The sequence below is a fragment of the Aquarana catesbeiana genome, unplaced genomic scaffold (assembly GCF_042186555.1).
Source record: "Aquarana catesbeiana isolate 2022-GZ unplaced genomic scaffold, ASM4218655v1 unanchor46, whole genome shotgun sequence".
Lineage (NCBI taxonomy): Eukaryota > Metazoa > Chordata > Amphibia > Anura > Ranidae > Aquarana > Aquarana catesbeiana.
The window spans coordinates 102,922-117,864 of record NW_027362702.1 but is presented as its reverse complement, the minus strand read 5'-3'; the positions used below and the strand labels follow the sequence as shown (position 1 = coordinate 117,864).

At 51.2% G+C, this 14,943-nt stretch overlaps 26 non-coding genes across 26 annotated transcripts; 12 read left to right on the top strand and 14 right to left on the bottom strand.

The window, feature by feature from the left end:
• Positions 1 to 1,057: 1,057 nt before the first annotated feature.
• Positions 1,058 to 1,129, bottom strand: TRNAG-UCC (transfer RNA glycine (anticodon UCC)). Its single transcript has one exon. It is a non-coding gene; the product is annotated as a tRNA-Gly (tRNA).
• A 241-nt stretch (positions 1,130 to 1,370) lies between these two features.
• On the bottom strand, positions 1,371 to 1,443 carry TRNAK-CUU (transfer RNA lysine (anticodon CUU)). Its single transcript has one exon. It is a non-coding gene; the product is annotated as a tRNA-Lys (tRNA).
• A 371-nt stretch (positions 1,444 to 1,814) lies between these two features.
• On the top strand, positions 1,815 to 1,900 carry TRNAY-AUA (transfer RNA tyrosine (anticodon AUA)). The gene is given in 2 exon segments: positions 1,815 to 1,851; positions 1,865 to 1,900. It is a non-coding gene; the product is annotated as a tRNA-Tyr (tRNA).
• A 147-nt stretch (positions 1,901 to 2,047) lies between these two features.
• On the top strand, positions 2,048 to 2,121 carry TRNAN-GUU (transfer RNA asparagine (anticodon GUU)). The gene has a single exon. It is a non-coding gene; the product is annotated as a tRNA-Asn (tRNA).
• A 1,177-nt stretch (positions 2,122 to 3,298) lies between these two features.
• Positions 3,299 to 3,370, bottom strand: TRNAG-UCC (transfer RNA glycine (anticodon UCC)). Its single transcript has one exon. It is a non-coding gene; the product is annotated as a tRNA-Gly (tRNA).
• Positions 3,371 to 3,611: 241 nt separating this feature from the next.
• TRNAK-CUU (transfer RNA lysine (anticodon CUU)) lies at positions 3,612 to 3,684 on the bottom strand. The gene has a single exon. It is a non-coding gene; the product is annotated as a tRNA-Lys (tRNA).
• A 371-nt stretch (positions 3,685 to 4,055) lies between these two features.
• On the top strand, positions 4,056 to 4,141 carry TRNAY-GUA (transfer RNA tyrosine (anticodon GUA)). Its single transcript is given in 2 exon segments — positions 4,056 to 4,092; positions 4,106 to 4,141. It is a non-coding gene; the product is annotated as a tRNA-Tyr (tRNA).
• Positions 4,142 to 4,288: 147 nt separating this feature from the next.
• On the top strand, positions 4,289 to 4,362 carry TRNAN-GUU (transfer RNA asparagine (anticodon GUU)). The gene has a single exon. It is a non-coding gene; the product is annotated as a tRNA-Asn (tRNA).
• A 1,177-nt stretch (positions 4,363 to 5,539) lies between these two features.
• Positions 5,540 to 5,611, bottom strand: TRNAG-UCC (transfer RNA glycine (anticodon UCC)). Its single transcript has one exon. It is a non-coding gene; the product is annotated as a tRNA-Gly (tRNA).
• Positions 5,612 to 5,852: 241 nt separating this feature from the next.
• On the bottom strand, positions 5,853 to 5,925 carry TRNAK-CUU (transfer RNA lysine (anticodon CUU)). Its single transcript has one exon. It is a non-coding gene; the product is annotated as a tRNA-Lys (tRNA).
• A 371-nt stretch (positions 5,926 to 6,296) lies between these two features.
• On the top strand, positions 6,297 to 6,382 carry TRNAY-GUA (transfer RNA tyrosine (anticodon GUA)). The gene is given in 2 exon segments: positions 6,297 to 6,333; positions 6,347 to 6,382. It is a non-coding gene; the product is annotated as a tRNA-Tyr (tRNA).
• Positions 6,383 to 6,529: 147 nt separating this feature from the next.
• TRNAN-GUU (transfer RNA asparagine (anticodon GUU)) lies at positions 6,530 to 6,603 on the top strand. Its single transcript has one exon. It is a non-coding gene; the product is annotated as a tRNA-Asn (tRNA).
• Positions 6,604 to 7,780: 1,177 nt separating this feature from the next.
• TRNAG-UCC (transfer RNA glycine (anticodon UCC)) lies at positions 7,781 to 7,852 on the bottom strand. The gene has a single exon. It is a non-coding gene; the product is annotated as a tRNA-Gly (tRNA).
• A 241-nt stretch (positions 7,853 to 8,093) lies between these two features.
• TRNAK-CUU (transfer RNA lysine (anticodon CUU)) lies at positions 8,094 to 8,166 on the bottom strand. The gene has a single exon. It is a non-coding gene; the product is annotated as a tRNA-Lys (tRNA).
• Positions 8,167 to 8,537: 371 nt separating this feature from the next.
• TRNAY-GUA (transfer RNA tyrosine (anticodon GUA)) lies at positions 8,538 to 8,623 on the top strand. The gene is given in 2 exon segments: positions 8,538 to 8,574; positions 8,588 to 8,623. It is a non-coding gene; the product is annotated as a tRNA-Tyr (tRNA).
• A 147-nt stretch (positions 8,624 to 8,770) lies between these two features.
• TRNAN-GUU (transfer RNA asparagine (anticodon GUU)) lies at positions 8,771 to 8,844 on the top strand. The gene has a single exon. It is a non-coding gene; the product is annotated as a tRNA-Asn (tRNA).
• Positions 8,845 to 10,021: 1,177 nt separating this feature from the next.
• TRNAG-UCC (transfer RNA glycine (anticodon UCC)) lies at positions 10,022 to 10,093 on the bottom strand. Its single transcript has one exon. It is a non-coding gene; the product is annotated as a tRNA-Gly (tRNA).
• A 241-nt stretch (positions 10,094 to 10,334) lies between these two features.
• On the bottom strand, positions 10,335 to 10,407 carry TRNAK-CUU (transfer RNA lysine (anticodon CUU)). The gene has a single exon. It is a non-coding gene; the product is annotated as a tRNA-Lys (tRNA).
• A 371-nt stretch (positions 10,408 to 10,778) lies between these two features.
• TRNAY-GUA (transfer RNA tyrosine (anticodon GUA)) lies at positions 10,779 to 10,864 on the top strand. The gene is given in 2 exon segments: positions 10,779 to 10,815; positions 10,829 to 10,864. It is a non-coding gene; the product is annotated as a tRNA-Tyr (tRNA).
• Positions 10,865 to 11,011: 147 nt separating this feature from the next.
• Positions 11,012 to 11,085, top strand: TRNAN-GUU (transfer RNA asparagine (anticodon GUU)). The gene has a single exon. It is a non-coding gene; the product is annotated as a tRNA-Asn (tRNA).
• A 1,177-nt stretch (positions 11,086 to 12,262) lies between these two features.
• TRNAG-UCC (transfer RNA glycine (anticodon UCC)) lies at positions 12,263 to 12,334 on the bottom strand. Its single transcript has one exon. It is a non-coding gene; the product is annotated as a tRNA-Gly (tRNA).
• Positions 12,335 to 12,575: 241 nt separating this feature from the next.
• TRNAK-CUU (transfer RNA lysine (anticodon CUU)) lies at positions 12,576 to 12,648 on the bottom strand. The gene has a single exon. It is a non-coding gene; the product is annotated as a tRNA-Lys (tRNA).
• A 371-nt stretch (positions 12,649 to 13,019) lies between these two features.
• Positions 13,020 to 13,105, top strand: TRNAY-GUA (transfer RNA tyrosine (anticodon GUA)). The gene is given in 2 exon segments: positions 13,020 to 13,056; positions 13,070 to 13,105. It is a non-coding gene; the product is annotated as a tRNA-Tyr (tRNA).
• A 147-nt stretch (positions 13,106 to 13,252) lies between these two features.
• On the top strand, positions 13,253 to 13,326 carry TRNAN-GUU (transfer RNA asparagine (anticodon GUU)). Its single transcript has one exon. It is a non-coding gene; the product is annotated as a tRNA-Asn (tRNA).
• A 1,177-nt stretch (positions 13,327 to 14,503) lies between these two features.
• Positions 14,504 to 14,575, bottom strand: TRNAG-UCC (transfer RNA glycine (anticodon UCC)). Its single transcript has one exon. It is a non-coding gene; the product is annotated as a tRNA-Gly (tRNA).
• A 241-nt stretch (positions 14,576 to 14,816) lies between these two features.
• On the bottom strand, positions 14,817 to 14,889 carry TRNAK-CUU (transfer RNA lysine (anticodon CUU)). The gene has a single exon. It is a non-coding gene; the product is annotated as a tRNA-Lys (tRNA).
• Between the last annotated feature and the right edge of the window lie 54 nt (positions 14,890 to 14,943).

Sequence of the window (14,943 nt, the reverse complement as noted above, 5' to 3'; positions counted from 1 at the left end):
ATGTACTAGCCGTTTGTTGAAGAGGTTTACATAGTTGATCGAGCCACTTCTTTGGCTCAGGAAGATAACTGCAGCACTTCTAGTCACACCTTAAGACAATCACCATGTGAATGTGTCGATGTTGATTGTCCAAGAACAGGGGGAGGTGTGAAAATTGTAGAACCGCCCTGTTCAAGTTAGATGATCCCATTGTTGGTGGCAGGAAGCCTGCATAGCTATTGGTGCCTAGATCGGCGTGGCTAAAGGTGACAATTGTTGTCAAATCGCTTGGCTAGCTAGAGCGATGTTCAAAATGGGCAGTGCAGATAGTGCCGATGTACAAGCTTCCGTCCCAGTGTATTGCTGGACTTGAAGTACACAGCGATGCAATTGTTGTTAAAGATCCTCCGGAGTTTTTCTGACACTCCAGTGGCTTACGGGGGTGACTATATTTCTCCAAATGTTCTGCTTCTCCCCAGTTTGTTTTCGTGACCTTGTGGATGTTTAGCCAAGACCCAGTCTGGCTAGCCACAAGCTTTCAAAGCACACCTGAGAGGGTCTGTAGACTCTTTTTGTTGTTACCGCGTCAGCCCGATATTGCAGAGTCCTAAGAAGCCCCAGCTTGGGTTCCAGTGGGTGGTGTGAGCCAAAAAGCAGATAGCGGTGTGTGTGGGTAGGTTTCCTGTAGGCCTCCTTGCCCAAATGCACCCCTTTCCTTGCCTTGCAAGACACAGTCCAAAGCGGGTCATTTGCTATTCGATGCCTTCGTCACCGAATAGCAAATGGTGCAATATGATGCCAGCTAAGGGTGTTAGCGTTGTTGCCAGATACTTAGCAATGTTGTGTGTGACAGAGTTGATTCTCTTTGGGAATCAGTAGTCAAAATGGCTGAACCTTGGCCCTGGATAATGCTGGACCTCCTGAGCGAGTTAAAGCATAAGGCCAGAGACTTTTCGAATGCCGAAGAAAGTCTCCACAGTTGTCGCTAAGCCAGGATATCTTAGGAGCTTTCTTCAAGGACCTGGATGACTTGGGTCTTTGCTTAGGGCCGCTTTGCAAGGCCAAAAAGGGATAGGAGTGCGTTGGCCGGGAATCGAACCCGGGTCAACTGCTTGGAAGGCAGCTATGCTCACCACTATACCACCAACGCAAGGCTGTCCGGGGCCTGTGCCACTATCTCTATCCAATTCGTGTCACACGTGGCGCTGATAAGAACCACGCCCCAGCGCAAGGTCAACTTGCTGCCATACGAATTGACCACTAGAAAGATAAGCTCGAAACATTTCCCCGTTTGTAGAGGGAATGGAAGAGAAGCCAGTCGATATGGTAAAGGTGGGGCCGTGCAGTGCGCATGAATGCCACTGACTGGGCCAAAACGTTGCGATGCCATACGCCCAACGTGGGGCTCGAACCCACGACCCTGAGATTAAGAGTCTCATGCTCTACCGACTGAGCTAGCCGGGCTAAGACGCTGCCTCCCGTGTGGCCTCTTGCTACCAACTGACGCCAAACACTTTTTGCTAACTTTCGGCCCAATTTGTTTTGATAGACGCAATGCGCTTCCAAACACTCCTGCGCTTACTTGCTGTCAGGGAGGTACATCACCGTTGCTGCTGTGGTTTTTGGGCTCCCAACAAAACGCGGTAGGTGCTTCGATTGTGTTTTCTCGCTGTGCAAAACGTGAAGCCGAGCTTTCCCACATCACAGCTGCCAAGGCATTTGACCTTTCAGGCAGAGGCGGCATAGACCAATCCCTCAAGGCAGAAGGACTAACGCAAAGGGCAAAGCGCTGGCTTTGAATGCAAGGAGTCACGGGCTACGACCCACCGGCGGCCCCTTCGATAGCTCAGCTGGTAGAGCGGAGGACTATAGCGTCAACGTAGTAATCCTTAGGTCGCTGGTTCGATTCCGGCTCGAAGGATGCCCTCTTTTACCCTGCCTCTCTCCCCCTTTAACTAGAAGGCACTCTAGAAGGCACTCTAGAAATGTGCAATTGGGAAGCCTTTTAAGGAACTTTGTTTTTATTATTCATGTCTCCCTCGGCCGGTGCGCCGGCCCTCGGCGTGCAGTCTCTGTGGCGCAATCGGTTAGCGCGTTCGGCTGTTAACCGAAAGGTTGGTGGTTCGAGCCCACCCAGGGACGCTCATGTTTTCTCCATTACCTCAGTGGGGCCCGAAGGCTAAAACAAAGCGTGTCCTTTGGCTCTCTTCAGGTGACCGGCAACTGAGCAGACAAACAAGCGTTCACTGGAGACCCTTGCAAATGTACTAGCCGTTTGTTGAAGAGGTTTACATAGTTGATCGAGCCACTTCTTTGGCTCAGGAAGATAACTGCAGCACTTCTAGTCACACCTTAAGACAATCACCATGTGAATGTGTCGATGTTGATTGTCCAAGAACAGGGGGAGGTGTGAAAATTGTAGAACCGCCCTGTTCAAGTTAGATGATCCCATTGTTGGTGGCAGGAAGCCTGCATAGCTATTGGTGCCTAGATCGGCGTGGCTAAAGGTGACAATTGTTGTCAAATCGCTTGGCTAGCTAGAGCGATGTTCAAAATGGGCAGTGCAGATAGTGCCGATGTACAAGCTTCCGTCCCAGTGTATTGCTGGACTTGAAGTACACAGCGATGCAATTGTTGTTAAAGATCCTCCGGAGTTTTTCTGACACTCCAGTGGCTTACGGGGGTGACTATATTTCTCCAAATGTTCTGCTTCTCCCCAGTTTGTTTTCGTGACCTTGTGGATGTTTAGCCAAGACCCAGTCTGGCTAGCCACAAGCTTTCAAAGCACACCTGAGAGGGTCTGTAGACTCTTTTTGTTGTTACCGCGTCAGCCCGATATTGCAGAGTCCTAAGAAGCCCCAGCTTGGGTTCCAGTGGGTGGTGTGAGCCAAAAAGCAGATAGCGGTGTGTGTGGGTAGGTTTCCTGTAGGCCTCCTTGCCCAAATGCACCCCTTTCCTTGCCTTGCAAGACACAGTCCAAAGCGGGTCATTTGCTATTCGATGCCTTCGTCACCGAATAGCAAATGGTGCAATATGATGCCAGCTAAGGGTGTTAGCGTTGTTGCCAGATACTTAGCAATGTTGTGTGTGACAGAGTTGATTCTCTTTGGGAATCAGTAGTCAAAATGGCTGAACCTTGGCCCTGGATAATGCTGGACCTCCTGAGCGAGTTAAAGCATAAGGCCAGAGACTTTTCGAATGCCGAAGAAAGTCTCCACAGTTGTCGCTAAGCCAGGATATCTTAGGAGCTTTCTTCAAGGACCTGGATGACTTGGGTCTTTGCTTAGGGCCGCTTTGCAAGGCCAAAAAGGGATAGGAGTGCGTTGGCCGGGAATCGAACCCGGGTCAACTGCTTGGAAGGCAGCTATGCTCACCACTATACCACCAACGCAAGGCTGTCCGGGGTCTGTGCCACTATCTCTATCCAATTCGTGTCACACGTGGCGCTGATAAGAACCACGCCCCAGCGCAAGGTCAACTTGCTGCCATACGAATTGACCACTAGAAAGATAAGCTCGAAACATTTCCCCGTTTGTAGAGGGAATGGAAGAGAAGCCAGTCGATATGGTAAAGGTGGGGCCGTGCAGTGCGCATGAATGCCACTGACTGGGCCAAAACGTTGCGATGCCATACGCCCAACGTGGGGCTCGAACCCACGACCCTGAGATTAAGAGTCTCATGCTCTACCGACTGAGCTAGCCGGGCTAAGACGCTGCCTCCCGTGTGGCCTCTTGCTACCAACTGACGCCAAACACTTTTTGCTAACTTTCGGCCCAATTTGTTTTGATAGACGCAATGCGCTTCCAAACACTCCTGCGCTTACTTGCTGTCAGGGAGGTACATCACCGTTGCTGCTGTGGTTTTTGGGCTCCCAACAAAACGCGGTAGGTGCTTCGATTGTGTTTTCTCGCTGTGCAAAACGTGAAGCCGAGCTTTCCCACATCACAGCTGCCAAGGCATTTGACCTTTCAGGCAGAGGCGGCATAGACCAATCCCTCAAGGCAGAAGGACTAACGCAAAGGGCAAAGCGCTGGCTTTGAATGCAAGGAGTCACGGGCTACGACCCACCGGCGGGCCCTTCGATAGCTCAGCTGGTAGAGCGGAGGACTGTAGCGTCAACGTAGTAATCCTTAGGTCGCTGGTTCGATTCCGGCTCGAAGGATGCCCTCTTTTACCCTGCCTCTCTCCCCCTTTAACTAGAAGGCACTCTAGAAGGCACTCTAGAAATGTGCAATTGGGAAGCCTTTTAAGGAACTTTGTTTTTATTATTCATGTCTCCCTCGGCCGGTGCGCCGGCCCTCGGCGTGCAGTCTCTGTGGCGCAATCGGTTAGCGCGTTCGGCTGTTAACCGAAAGGTTGGTGGTTCGAGCCCACCCAGGGACGCTCATGTTTTCTCCATTACCTCAGTGGGGCCCGAAGGCTAAAACAAAGCGTGTCCTTTGGCTCTCTTCAGGTGACCGGCAACTGAGCAGACAAACAAGCGTTCACTGGAGACCCTTGCAAATGTACTAGCCGTTTGTTGAAGAGGTTTACATAGTTGATCGAGCCACTTCTTTGGCTCAGGAAGATAACTGCAGCACTTCTAGTCACACCTTAAGACAATCACCATGTGAATGTGTCGATGTTGATTGTCCAAGAACAGGGGGAGGTGTGAAAATTGTAGAACCGCCCTGTTCAAGTTAGATGATCCCATTGTTGGTGGCAGGAAGCCTGCATAGCTATTGGTGCCTAGATCGGCGTGGCTAAAGGTGACAATTGTTGTCAAATCGCTTGGCTAGCTAGAGCGATGTTCAAAATGGGCAGTGCAGATAGTGCCGATGTACAAGCTTCCGTCCCAGTGTATTGCTGGACTTGAAGTACACAGCGATGCAATTGTTGTTAAAGATCCTCCGGAGTTTTTCTGACACTCCAGTGGCTTACGGGGGTGACTATATTTCTCCAAATGTTCTGCTTCTCCCCAGTTTGTTTTCGTGACCTTGTGGATGTTTAGCCAAGACCCAGTCTGGCTAGCCACAAGCTTTCAAAGCACACCTGAGAGGGTCTGTAGACTCTTTTTGTTGTTACCGCGTCAGCCCGATATTGCAGAGTCCTAAGAAGCCCCAGCTTGGGTTCCAGTGGGTGGTGTGAGCCAAAAAGCAGATAGCGGTGTGTGTGGGTAGGTTTCCTGTAGGCCTCCTTGCCCAAATGCACCCCTTTCCTTGCCTTGCAAGACACAGTCCAAAGCGGGTCATTTGCTATTCGATGCCTTCGTCACCGAATAGCAAATGGTGCAATATGATGCCAGCTAAGGGTGTTAGCGTTGTTGCCAGATACTTAGCAATGTTGTGTGTGACAGAGTTGATTCTCTTTGGGAATCAGTAGTCAAAATGGCTGAACCTTGGCCCTGGATAATGCTGGACCTCCTGAGCGAGTTAAAGCATAAGGCCAGAGACTTTTCGAATGCCGAAGAAAGTCTCCACAGTTGTCGCTAAGCCAGGATATCTTAGGAGCTTTCTTCAAGGACCTGGATGACTTGGGTCTTTGCTTAGGGCCGCTTTGCAAGGCCAAAAAGGGATAGGAGTGCGTTGGCCGGGAATCGAACCCGGGTCAACTGCTTGGAAGGCAGCTATGCTCACCACTATACCACCAACGCAAGGCTGTCCGGGGCCTGTGCCACTATCTCTATCCAATTCGTGTCACACGTGGCGCTGATAAGAACCACGCCCCAGCGCAAGGTCAACTTGCTGCCATACGAATTGACCACTAGAAAGATAAGCTCGAAACATTTCCCCGTTTGTAGAGGGAATGGAAGAGAAGCCAGTCGATATGGTAAAGGTGGGGCCGTGCAGTGCGCATGAATGCCACTGACTGGGCCAAAACGTTGCGATGCCATACGCCCAACGTGGGGCTCGAACCCACGACCCTGAGATTAAGAGTCTCATGCTCTACCGACTGAGCTAGCCGGGCTAAGACGCTGCCTCCCGTGTGGCCTCTTGCTACCAACTGACGCCAAACACTTTTTGCTAACTTTCGGCCCAATTTGTTTTGATAGACGCAATGCGCTTCCAAACACTCCTGCGCTTACTTGCTGTCAGGGAGGTACATCACCGTTGCTGCTGTGGTTTTTGGGCTCCCAACAAAACGCGGTAGGTGCTTCGATTGTGTTTTCTCGCTGTGCAAAACGTGAAGCCGAGCTTTCCCACATCACAGCTGCCAAGGCATTTGACCTTTCAGGCAGAGGCGGCATAGACCAATCCCTCAAGGCAGAAGGACTAACGCAAAGGGCAAAGCGCTGGCTTTGAATGCAAGGAGTCACGGGCTACGACCCACCGGCGGGCCCTTCGATAGCTCAGCTGGTAGAGCGGAGGACTGTAGCGTCAACGTAGTAATCCTTAGGTCGCTGGTTCGATTCCGGCTCGAAGGATGCCCTCTTTTACCCTGCCTCTCTCCCCCTTTAACTAGAAGGCACTCTAGAAGGCACTCTAGAAATGTGCAATTGGGAAGCCTTTTAAGGAACTTTGTTTTTATTATTCATGTCTCCCTCGGCCGGTGCGCCGGCCCTCGGCGTGCAGTCTCTGTGGCGCAATCGGTTAGCGCGTTCGGCTGTTAACCGAAAGGTTGGTGGTTCGAGCCCACCCAGGGACGCTCATGTTTTCTCCATTACCTCAGTGGGGCCCGAAGGCTAAAACAAAGCGTGTCCTTTGGCTCTCTTCAGGTGACCGGCAACTGAGCAGACAAACAAGCGTTCACTGGAGACCCTTGCAAATGTACTAGCCGTTTGTTGAAGAGGTTTACATAGTTGATCGAGCCACTTCTTTGGCTCAGGAAGATAACTGCAGCACTTCTAGTCACACCTTAAGACAATCACCATGTGAATGTGTCGATGTTGATTGTCCAAGAACAGGGGGAGGTGTGAAAATTGTAGAACCGCCCTGTTCAAGTTAGATGATCCCATTGTTGGTGGCAGGAAGCCTGCATAGCTATTGGTGCCTAGATCGGCGTGGCTAAAGGTGACAATTGTTGTCAAATCGCTTGGCTAGCTAGAGCGATGTTCAAAATGGGCAGTGCAGATAGTGCCGATGTACAAGCTTCCGTCCCAGTGTATTGCTGGACTTGAAGTACACAGCGATGCAATTGTTGTTAAAGATCCTCCGGAGTTTTTCTGACACTCCAGTGGCTTACGGGGGTGACTATATTTCTCCAAATGTTCTGCTTCTCCCCAGTTTGTTTTCGTGACCTTGTGGATGTTTAGCCAAGACCCAGTCTGGCTAGCCACAAGCTTTCAAAGCACACCTGAGAGGGTCTGTAGACTCTTTTTGTTGTTACCGCGTCAGCCCGATATTGCAGAGTCCTAAGAAGCCCCAGCTTGGGTTCCAGTGGGTGGTGTGAGCCAAAAAGCAGATAGCGGTGTGTGTGGGTAGGTTTCCTGTAGGCCTCCTTGCCCAAATGCACCCCTTTCCTTGCCTTGCAAGACACAGTCCAAAGCGGGTCATTTGCTATTCGATGCCTTCGTCACCGAATAGCAAATGGTGCAATATGATGCCAGCTAAGGGTGTTAGCGTTGTTGCCAGATACTTAGCAATGTTGTGTGTGACAGAGTTGATTCTCTTTGGGAATCAGTAGTCAAAATGGCTGAACCTTGGCCCTGGATAATGCTGGACCTCCTGAGCGAGTTAAAGCATAAGGCCAGAGACTTTTCGAATGCCGAAGAAAGTCTCCACAGTTGTCGCTAAGCCAGGATATCTTAGGAGCTTTCTTCAAGGACCTGGATGACTTGGGTCTTTGCTTAGGGCCGCTTTGCAAGGCCAAAAAGGGATAGGAGTGCGTTGGCCGGGAATCGAACCCGGGTCAACTGCTTGGAAGGCAGCTATGCTCACCACTATACCACCAACGCAAGGCTGTCCGGGGTCTGTGCCACTATCTCTATCCAATTCGTGTCACACGTGGCGCTGATAAGAACCACGCCCCAGCGCAAGGTCAACTTGCTGCCATACGAATTGACCACTAGAAAGATAAGCTCGAAACATTTCCCCGTTTGTAGAGGGAATGGAAGAGAAGCCAGTCGATATGGTAAAGGTGGGGCCGTGCAGTGCGCATGAATGCCACTGACTGGGCCAAAACATTGCGATGCCATACGCCCAACGTGGGGCTCGAACCCACGACCCTGAGATTAAGAGTCTCATGCTCTACCGACTGAGCTAGCCGGGCTAAGACGCTGCCTCCCGTGTGGCCTCTTGCTACCAACTGACGCCAAACACTTTTTGCTAACTTTCGGCCCAATTTGTTTTGATAGACGCAATGCGCTTCCAAACACTCCTGCGCTTACTTGCTGTCAGGGAGGTACATCACCGTTGCTGCTGTGGTTTTTGGGCTCCCAACAAAACGCGGTAGGTGCTTCGATTGTGTTTTCTCGCTGTGCAAAACGTGAAGCCGAGCTTTCCCACATCACAGCTGCCAAGGCATTTGACCTTTCAGGCAGAGGCGGCATAGACCAATCCCTCAAGGCAGAAGGACTAACGCAAAGGGCAAAGCGCTGGCTTTGAATGCAAGGAGTCACGGGCTACGACCCACCGGCGGGCCCTTCGATAGCTCAGCTGGTAGAGCGGAGGACTGTAGCGTCAACGTAGTAATCCTTAGGTCGCTGGTTCGATTCCGGCTCGAAGGATGCCCTCTTTTACCCTGCCTCTCTCCCCCTTTAACTAGAAGGCACTCTAGAAGGCACTCTAGAAATGTGCAATTGGGAAGCCTTTTAAGGAACTTTGTTTTTATTATTCATGTCTCCCTCGGCCGGTGCGCCGGCCCTCGGCGTGCAGTCTCTGTGGCGCAATCGGTTAGCGCGTTCGGCTGTTAACCGAAAGGTTGGTGGTTCGAGCCCACCCAGGGACGCTCATGTTTTCTCCATTACCTCAGTGGGGCCCGAAGGCTAAAACAAAGCGTGTCCTTTGGCTCTCTTCAGGTGACCGGCAACTGAGCAGACAAACAAGCGTTCACTGGAGACCCTTGCAAATGTACTAGCCGTTTGTTGAAGAGGTTTACATAGTTGATCGAGCCACTTCTTTGGCTCAGGAAGATAACTGCAGCACTTCTAGTCACACCTTAAGACAATCACCATGTGAATGTGTCGATGTTGATTGTCCAAGAACAGGGGGAGGTGTGAAAATTGTAGAACCGCCCTGTTCAAGTTAGATGATCCCATTGTTGGTGGCAGGAAGCCTGCATAGCTATTGGTGCCTAGATCGGCGTGGCTAAAGGTGACAATTGTTGTCAAATCGCTTGGCTAGCTAGAGCGATGTTCAAAATGGGCAGTGCAGATAGTGCCGATGTACAAGCTTCCGTCCCAGTGTATTGCTGGACTTGAAGTACACAGCGATGCAATTGTTGTTAAAGATCCTCCGGAGTTTTTCTGACACTCCAGTGGCTTACGGGGGTGACTATATTTCTCCAAATGTTCTGCTTCTCCCCAGTTTGTTTTCGTGACCTTGTGGATGTTTAGCCAAGACCCAGTCTGGCTAGCCACAAGCTTTCAAAGCACACCTGAGAGGGTCTGTAGACTCCTTTTGTTGTTACCGCGTCAGCCCGATATTGCAGAGTCCTAAGAAGCCCCAGCTTGGGTTCCAGTGGGTGGTGTGAGCCAAAAAGCAGATAGCGGTGTGTGTGGGTAGGTTTCCTGTAGGCCTCCTTGCCCAAATGCACCCCTTTCCTTGCCTTGCAAGACACAGTCCAAAGCGGGTCATTTGCTATTCGATGCCTTCGTCACCGAATAGCAAATGGTGCAATATGATGCCAGCTAAGGGTGTTAGCGTTGTTGCCAGATACTTAGCAATGTTGTGTGTGACAGAGTTGATTCTCTTTGGGAATCAGTAGTCAAAATGGCTGAACCTTGGCCCTGGATAATGCTGGACCTCCTGAGCGAGTTAAAGCATAAGGCCAGAGACTTTTCGAATGCCGAAGAAAGTCTCCACAGTTGTCGCTAAGCCAGGATATCTTAGGAGCTTTCTTCAAGGACCTGGATGACTTGGGTCTTTGCTTAGGGCCGCTTTGCAAGGCCAAAAAGGGATAGGAGTGCGTTGGCCGGGAATCGAACCCGGGTCAACTGCTTGGAAGGCAGCTATGCTCACCACTATACCACCAACGCAAGGCTGTCCGGGGCCTGTGCCACTATCTCTATCCAATTCGTGTCACACGTGGCGCTGATAAGAACCACGCCCCAGCGCAAGGTCAACTTGCTGCCATACGAATTGACCACTAGAAAGATAAGCTCGAAACATTTCCCCGTTTGTAGAGGGAATGGAAGAGAAGCCAGTCGATATGGTAAAGGTGGGGCCGTGCAGTGCGCATGAATGCCACTGACTGGGCCAAAACGTTGCGATGCCATACGCCCAACGTGGGGCTCGAACCCACGACCCTGAGATTAAGAGTCTCATGCTCTACCGACTGAGCTAGCCGGGCTAAGACGCTGCCTCCCGTGTGGCCTCTTGCTACCAACTGACGCCAAACACTTTTTGCTAACTTTCGGCCCAATTTGTTTTGATAGACGCAATGCGCTTCCAAACACTCCTGCGCTTACTTGCTGTCAGGGAGGTACATCACCGTTGCTGCTGTGGTTTTTGGGCTCCCAACAAAACGCGGTAGGTGCTTCGATTGTGTTTTCTCGCTGTGCAAAACGTGAAGCCGAGCTTTCCCACATCACAGCTGCCAAGGCATTTGACCTTTCAGGCAGAGGCGGCATAGACCAATCCCTCAAGGCAGAAGGACTAACGCAAAGGGCAAAGCGCTGGCTTTGAATGCAAGGAGTCACGGGCTACGACCCACCGGCGGGCCCTTCGATAGCTCAGCTGGTAGAGCGGAGGACTGTAGCGTCAACGTAGTAATCCTTAGGTCGCTGGTTCGATTCCGGCTCGAAGGATGCCCTCTTTTACCCTGCCTCTCTCCCCCTTTAACTAGAAGGCACTCTAGAAGGCACTCTAGAAATGTGCAATTGGGAAGCCTTTTAAGGAACTTTGTTTTTATTATTCATGTCTCCCTCGGCCGGTGCGCCGGCCCTCGGCGTGCAGTCTCTGTGGCGCAATCGGTTAGCGCGTTCGGCTGTTAACCGAAAGGTTGGTGGTTCGAGCCCACCCAGGGACGCTCATGTTTTCTCCATTACCTCAGTGGGGCCCGAAGGCTAAAACAAAGCGTGTCCTTTGGCTCTCTTCAGGTGACCGGCAACTGAGCAGACAAACAAGCGTTCACTGGAGACCCTTGCAAATGTACTAGCCGTTTGTTGAAGAGGTTTACATAGTTGATCGAGCCACTTCTTTGGCTCAGGAAGATAACTGCAGCACTTCTAGTCACACCTTAAGACAATCACCATGTGAATGTGTCGATGTTGATTGTCCAAGAACAGGGGGAGGTGTGAAAATTGTAGAACCGCCCTGTTCAAGTTAGATGATCCCATTGTTGGTGGCAGGAAGCCTGCATAGCTATTGGTGCCTAGATCGGCGTGGCTAAAGGTGACAATTGTTGTCAAATCGCTTGGCTAGCTAGAGCGATGTTCAAAATGGGCAGTGCAGATAGTGCCGATGTACAAGCTTCCGTCCCAGTGTATTGCTGGACTTGAAGTACACAGCGATGCAATTGTTGTTAAAGATCCTCCGGAGTTTTTCTGACACTCCAGTGGCTTACGGGGGTGACTATATTTCTCCAAATGTTCTGCTTCTCCCCAGTTTGTTTTCGTGACCTTGTGGATGTTTAGCCAAGACCCAGTCTGGCTAGCCACAAGCTTTCAAAGCACACCTGAGAGGGTCTGTAGACTCTTTTTGTTGTTACCGCGTCAGCCCGATATTGCAGAGTCCTAAGAAGCCCCAGCTTGGGTTCCAGTGGGTGGTGTGAGCCAAAAAGCAGATAGCGGTGTGTGTGGGTAGGTTTCCTGTAGGCCTCCTTGCCCAAATGCACCCCTTTCCTTGCCTTGCAAGACACAGTCCAAAGCGGGTCATTTGCTATTCGATGCCTTCGTCACCGAATAGCAAATGGTGCAATATGATGCCAGCTAAGGGTGTTAGCGTTGTTGCCAGATACTTAGCAATGTTGTGTGTGACAGAGTTGATTCTCTTTGGGAATCAGTAGTCAAAATGGCTGAACCTTGGCCCTGGATAATGCTGGACCTCCTGAGCGAGTTAAAGCATAAGGCCAGAGACTTTTCGAATGCCGAAGAAAGTCTCCACAGTTGTCGCTAAGCCAGGATATCTTAGGAGCTTTCTTCAAGGACCTGGATGACTTGGGTCTTTGCTTAGGGCCGCTTTGCAAGGCCAAAAAGGGATAGGAGTGCGTTGGCCGGGAATCGAACCCGGGTCAACTGCTTGGAAGGCAGCTATGCTCACCACTATACCACCAACGCAAGGCTGTCCGGGGTCTGTGCCACTATCTCTATCCAATTCGTGTCACACGTGGCGCTGATAAGAACCACGCCCCAGCGCAAGGTCAACTTGCTGCCATACGAATTGACCACTAGAAAGATAAGCTCGAAACATTTCCCCGTTTGTAGAGGGAATGGAAGAGAAGCCAGTCGATATGGTAAAGGTGGGGCCGTGCAGTGCGCATGAATGCCACTGACTGGGCCAAAACGTTGCGATGCCATACGCCCAACGTGGGGCTCGAACCCACGACCCTGAGATTAAGAGTCTCATGCTCTACCGACTGAGCTAGCCGGGCTAAGACGCTGCCTCCCGTGTGGCCTCTTGCTACCAACTGACGCCAAACACTTTTTGCTAACTTTCGGCCCAATTTGTTTTGATAGACGCAATGCGCTTCCAAACACTCCTGCGCTTACTTGCTGTCAGGGAGGTACATCACCGTTGCTGCTGTGGTTTTTGGGCTCCCAACAAAACGCGGTAGGTGCTTCGATTGTGTTTTCTCGCTGTGCAAAACGTGAAGCCGAGCTTTCCCACATCACAGCTGCCAAGGCATTTGACCTTTCAGGCAGAGGCGGCATAGACCAATCCCTCAAGGCAGAAGGACTAACGCAAAGGGCAAAGCGCTGGCTTTGAATGCAAGGAGTCACGGGCTACGACCCACCGGCGGGCCCTTCGATAGCTCAGCTGGTAGAGCGGAGGACTGTAGCGTCAACGTAGTAATCCTTAGGTCGCTGGTTCGATTCCGGCTCGAAGGATGCCCTCTTTTACCCTGCCTCTCTCCCCCTTTAACTAGAAGGCACTCTAGAAGGCACTCTAGAAATGTGCAATTGGGAAGCCTTTTAAGGAACTTTGTTTTTATTATTCATGTCTCCCTCGGCCGGTGCGCCGGCCCTCGGCGTGCAGTCTCTGTGGCGCAATCGGTTAGCGCGTTCGGCTGTTAACCGAAAGGTTGGTGGTTCGAGCCCACCCAGGGACGCTCATGTTTTCTCCATTACCTCAGTGGGGCCCGAAGGCTAAAACAAAGCGTGTCCTTTGGCTCTCTTCAGGTGACCGGCAACTGAGCAGACAAACAAGCGTTCACTGGAGACCCTTGCAAATGTACTAGCCGTTTGTTGAAGAGGTTTACATAGTTGATCGAGCCACTTCTTTGGCTCAGGAAGATAACTGCAGCACTTCTAGTCACACCTTAAGACAATCACCATGTGAATGTGTCGATGTTGATTGTCCAAGAACAGGGGGAGGTGTGAAAATTGTAGAACCGCCCTGTTCAAGTTAGATGATCCCATTGTTGGTGGCAGGAAGCCTGCATAGCTATTGGTGCCTAGATCGGCGTGGCTAAAGGTGACAATTGTTGTCAAATCGCTTGGCTAGCTAGAGCGATGTTCAAAATGGGCAGTGCAGATAGTGCCGATGTACAAGCTTCCGTCCCAGTGTATTGCTGGACTTGAAGTACACAGCGATGCAATTGTTGTTAAAGATCCTCCGGAGTTTTTCTGACACTCCAGTGGCTTACGGGGGTGACTATATTTCTCCAAATGTTCTGCTTCTCCCCAGTTTGTTTTCGTGACCTTGTGGATGTTTAGCCAAGACCCAGTCTGGCTAGCCACAAGCTTTCAAAGCACACCTGAGAGGGTCTGTAGACTCCTTTTGTTGTTACCGCGTCAGCCCGATATTGCAGAGTCCTAAGAAGCCCCAGCTTGGGTTCCAGTGGGTGGTGTGAGCCAAAAAGCAGATAGCGGTGTGTGTGGGTAGGTTTCCTGTAGGCCTCCTTGCCCAAATGCACCCCTTTCCTTGCCTTGCAAGACACAGTCCAAAGCGGGTCATTTGCTATTCGATGCCTTCGTCACCGAATAGCAAATGGTGCAATATGATGCCAGCTAAGGGTGTTAGCGTTGTTGCCAGATACTTAGCAATGTTGTGTGTGACAGAGTTGATTCTCTTTGGGAATCAGTAGTCAAAATGGCTGAACCTTGGCCCTGGATAATGCTGGACCTCCTGAGCGAGTTAAAGCATAAGGCCAGAGACTTTTCGAATGCCGAAGAAAGTCTCCACAGTTGTCGCTAAGCCAGGATATCTTAGGAGCTTTCTTCAAGGACCTGGATGACTTGGGTCTTTGCTTAGGGCCGCTTTGCAAGGCCAAAAAGGGATAGGAGTGCGTTGGCCGGGAATCGAACCCGGGTCAACTGCTTGGAAGGCAGCTATGCTCACCACTATACCACCAACGCAAGGCTGTCCGGGGCCTGTGCCACTATCTCTATCCAATTCGTGTCACACGTGGCGCTGATAAGAACCACGCCCCAGCGCAAGGTCAACTTGCTGCCATACGAATTGACCACTAGAAAGATAAGCTCGAAACATTTCCCCGTTTGTAGAGGGAATGGAAGAGAAGCCAGTCGATATGGTAAAGGTGGGGCCGTGCAGTGCGCATGAATGCCACTGACTGGGCCAAAACGTTGCGATGCCATACGCCCAACGTGGGGCTCGAACCCACGACCCTGAGATTAAGAGTCTCATGCTCTACCGACTGAGCTAGCCGGGCTAAGACGCTGCCTCCCGTGTGGCCTCTTGCTACCAACTGACGCCAAACACTTTT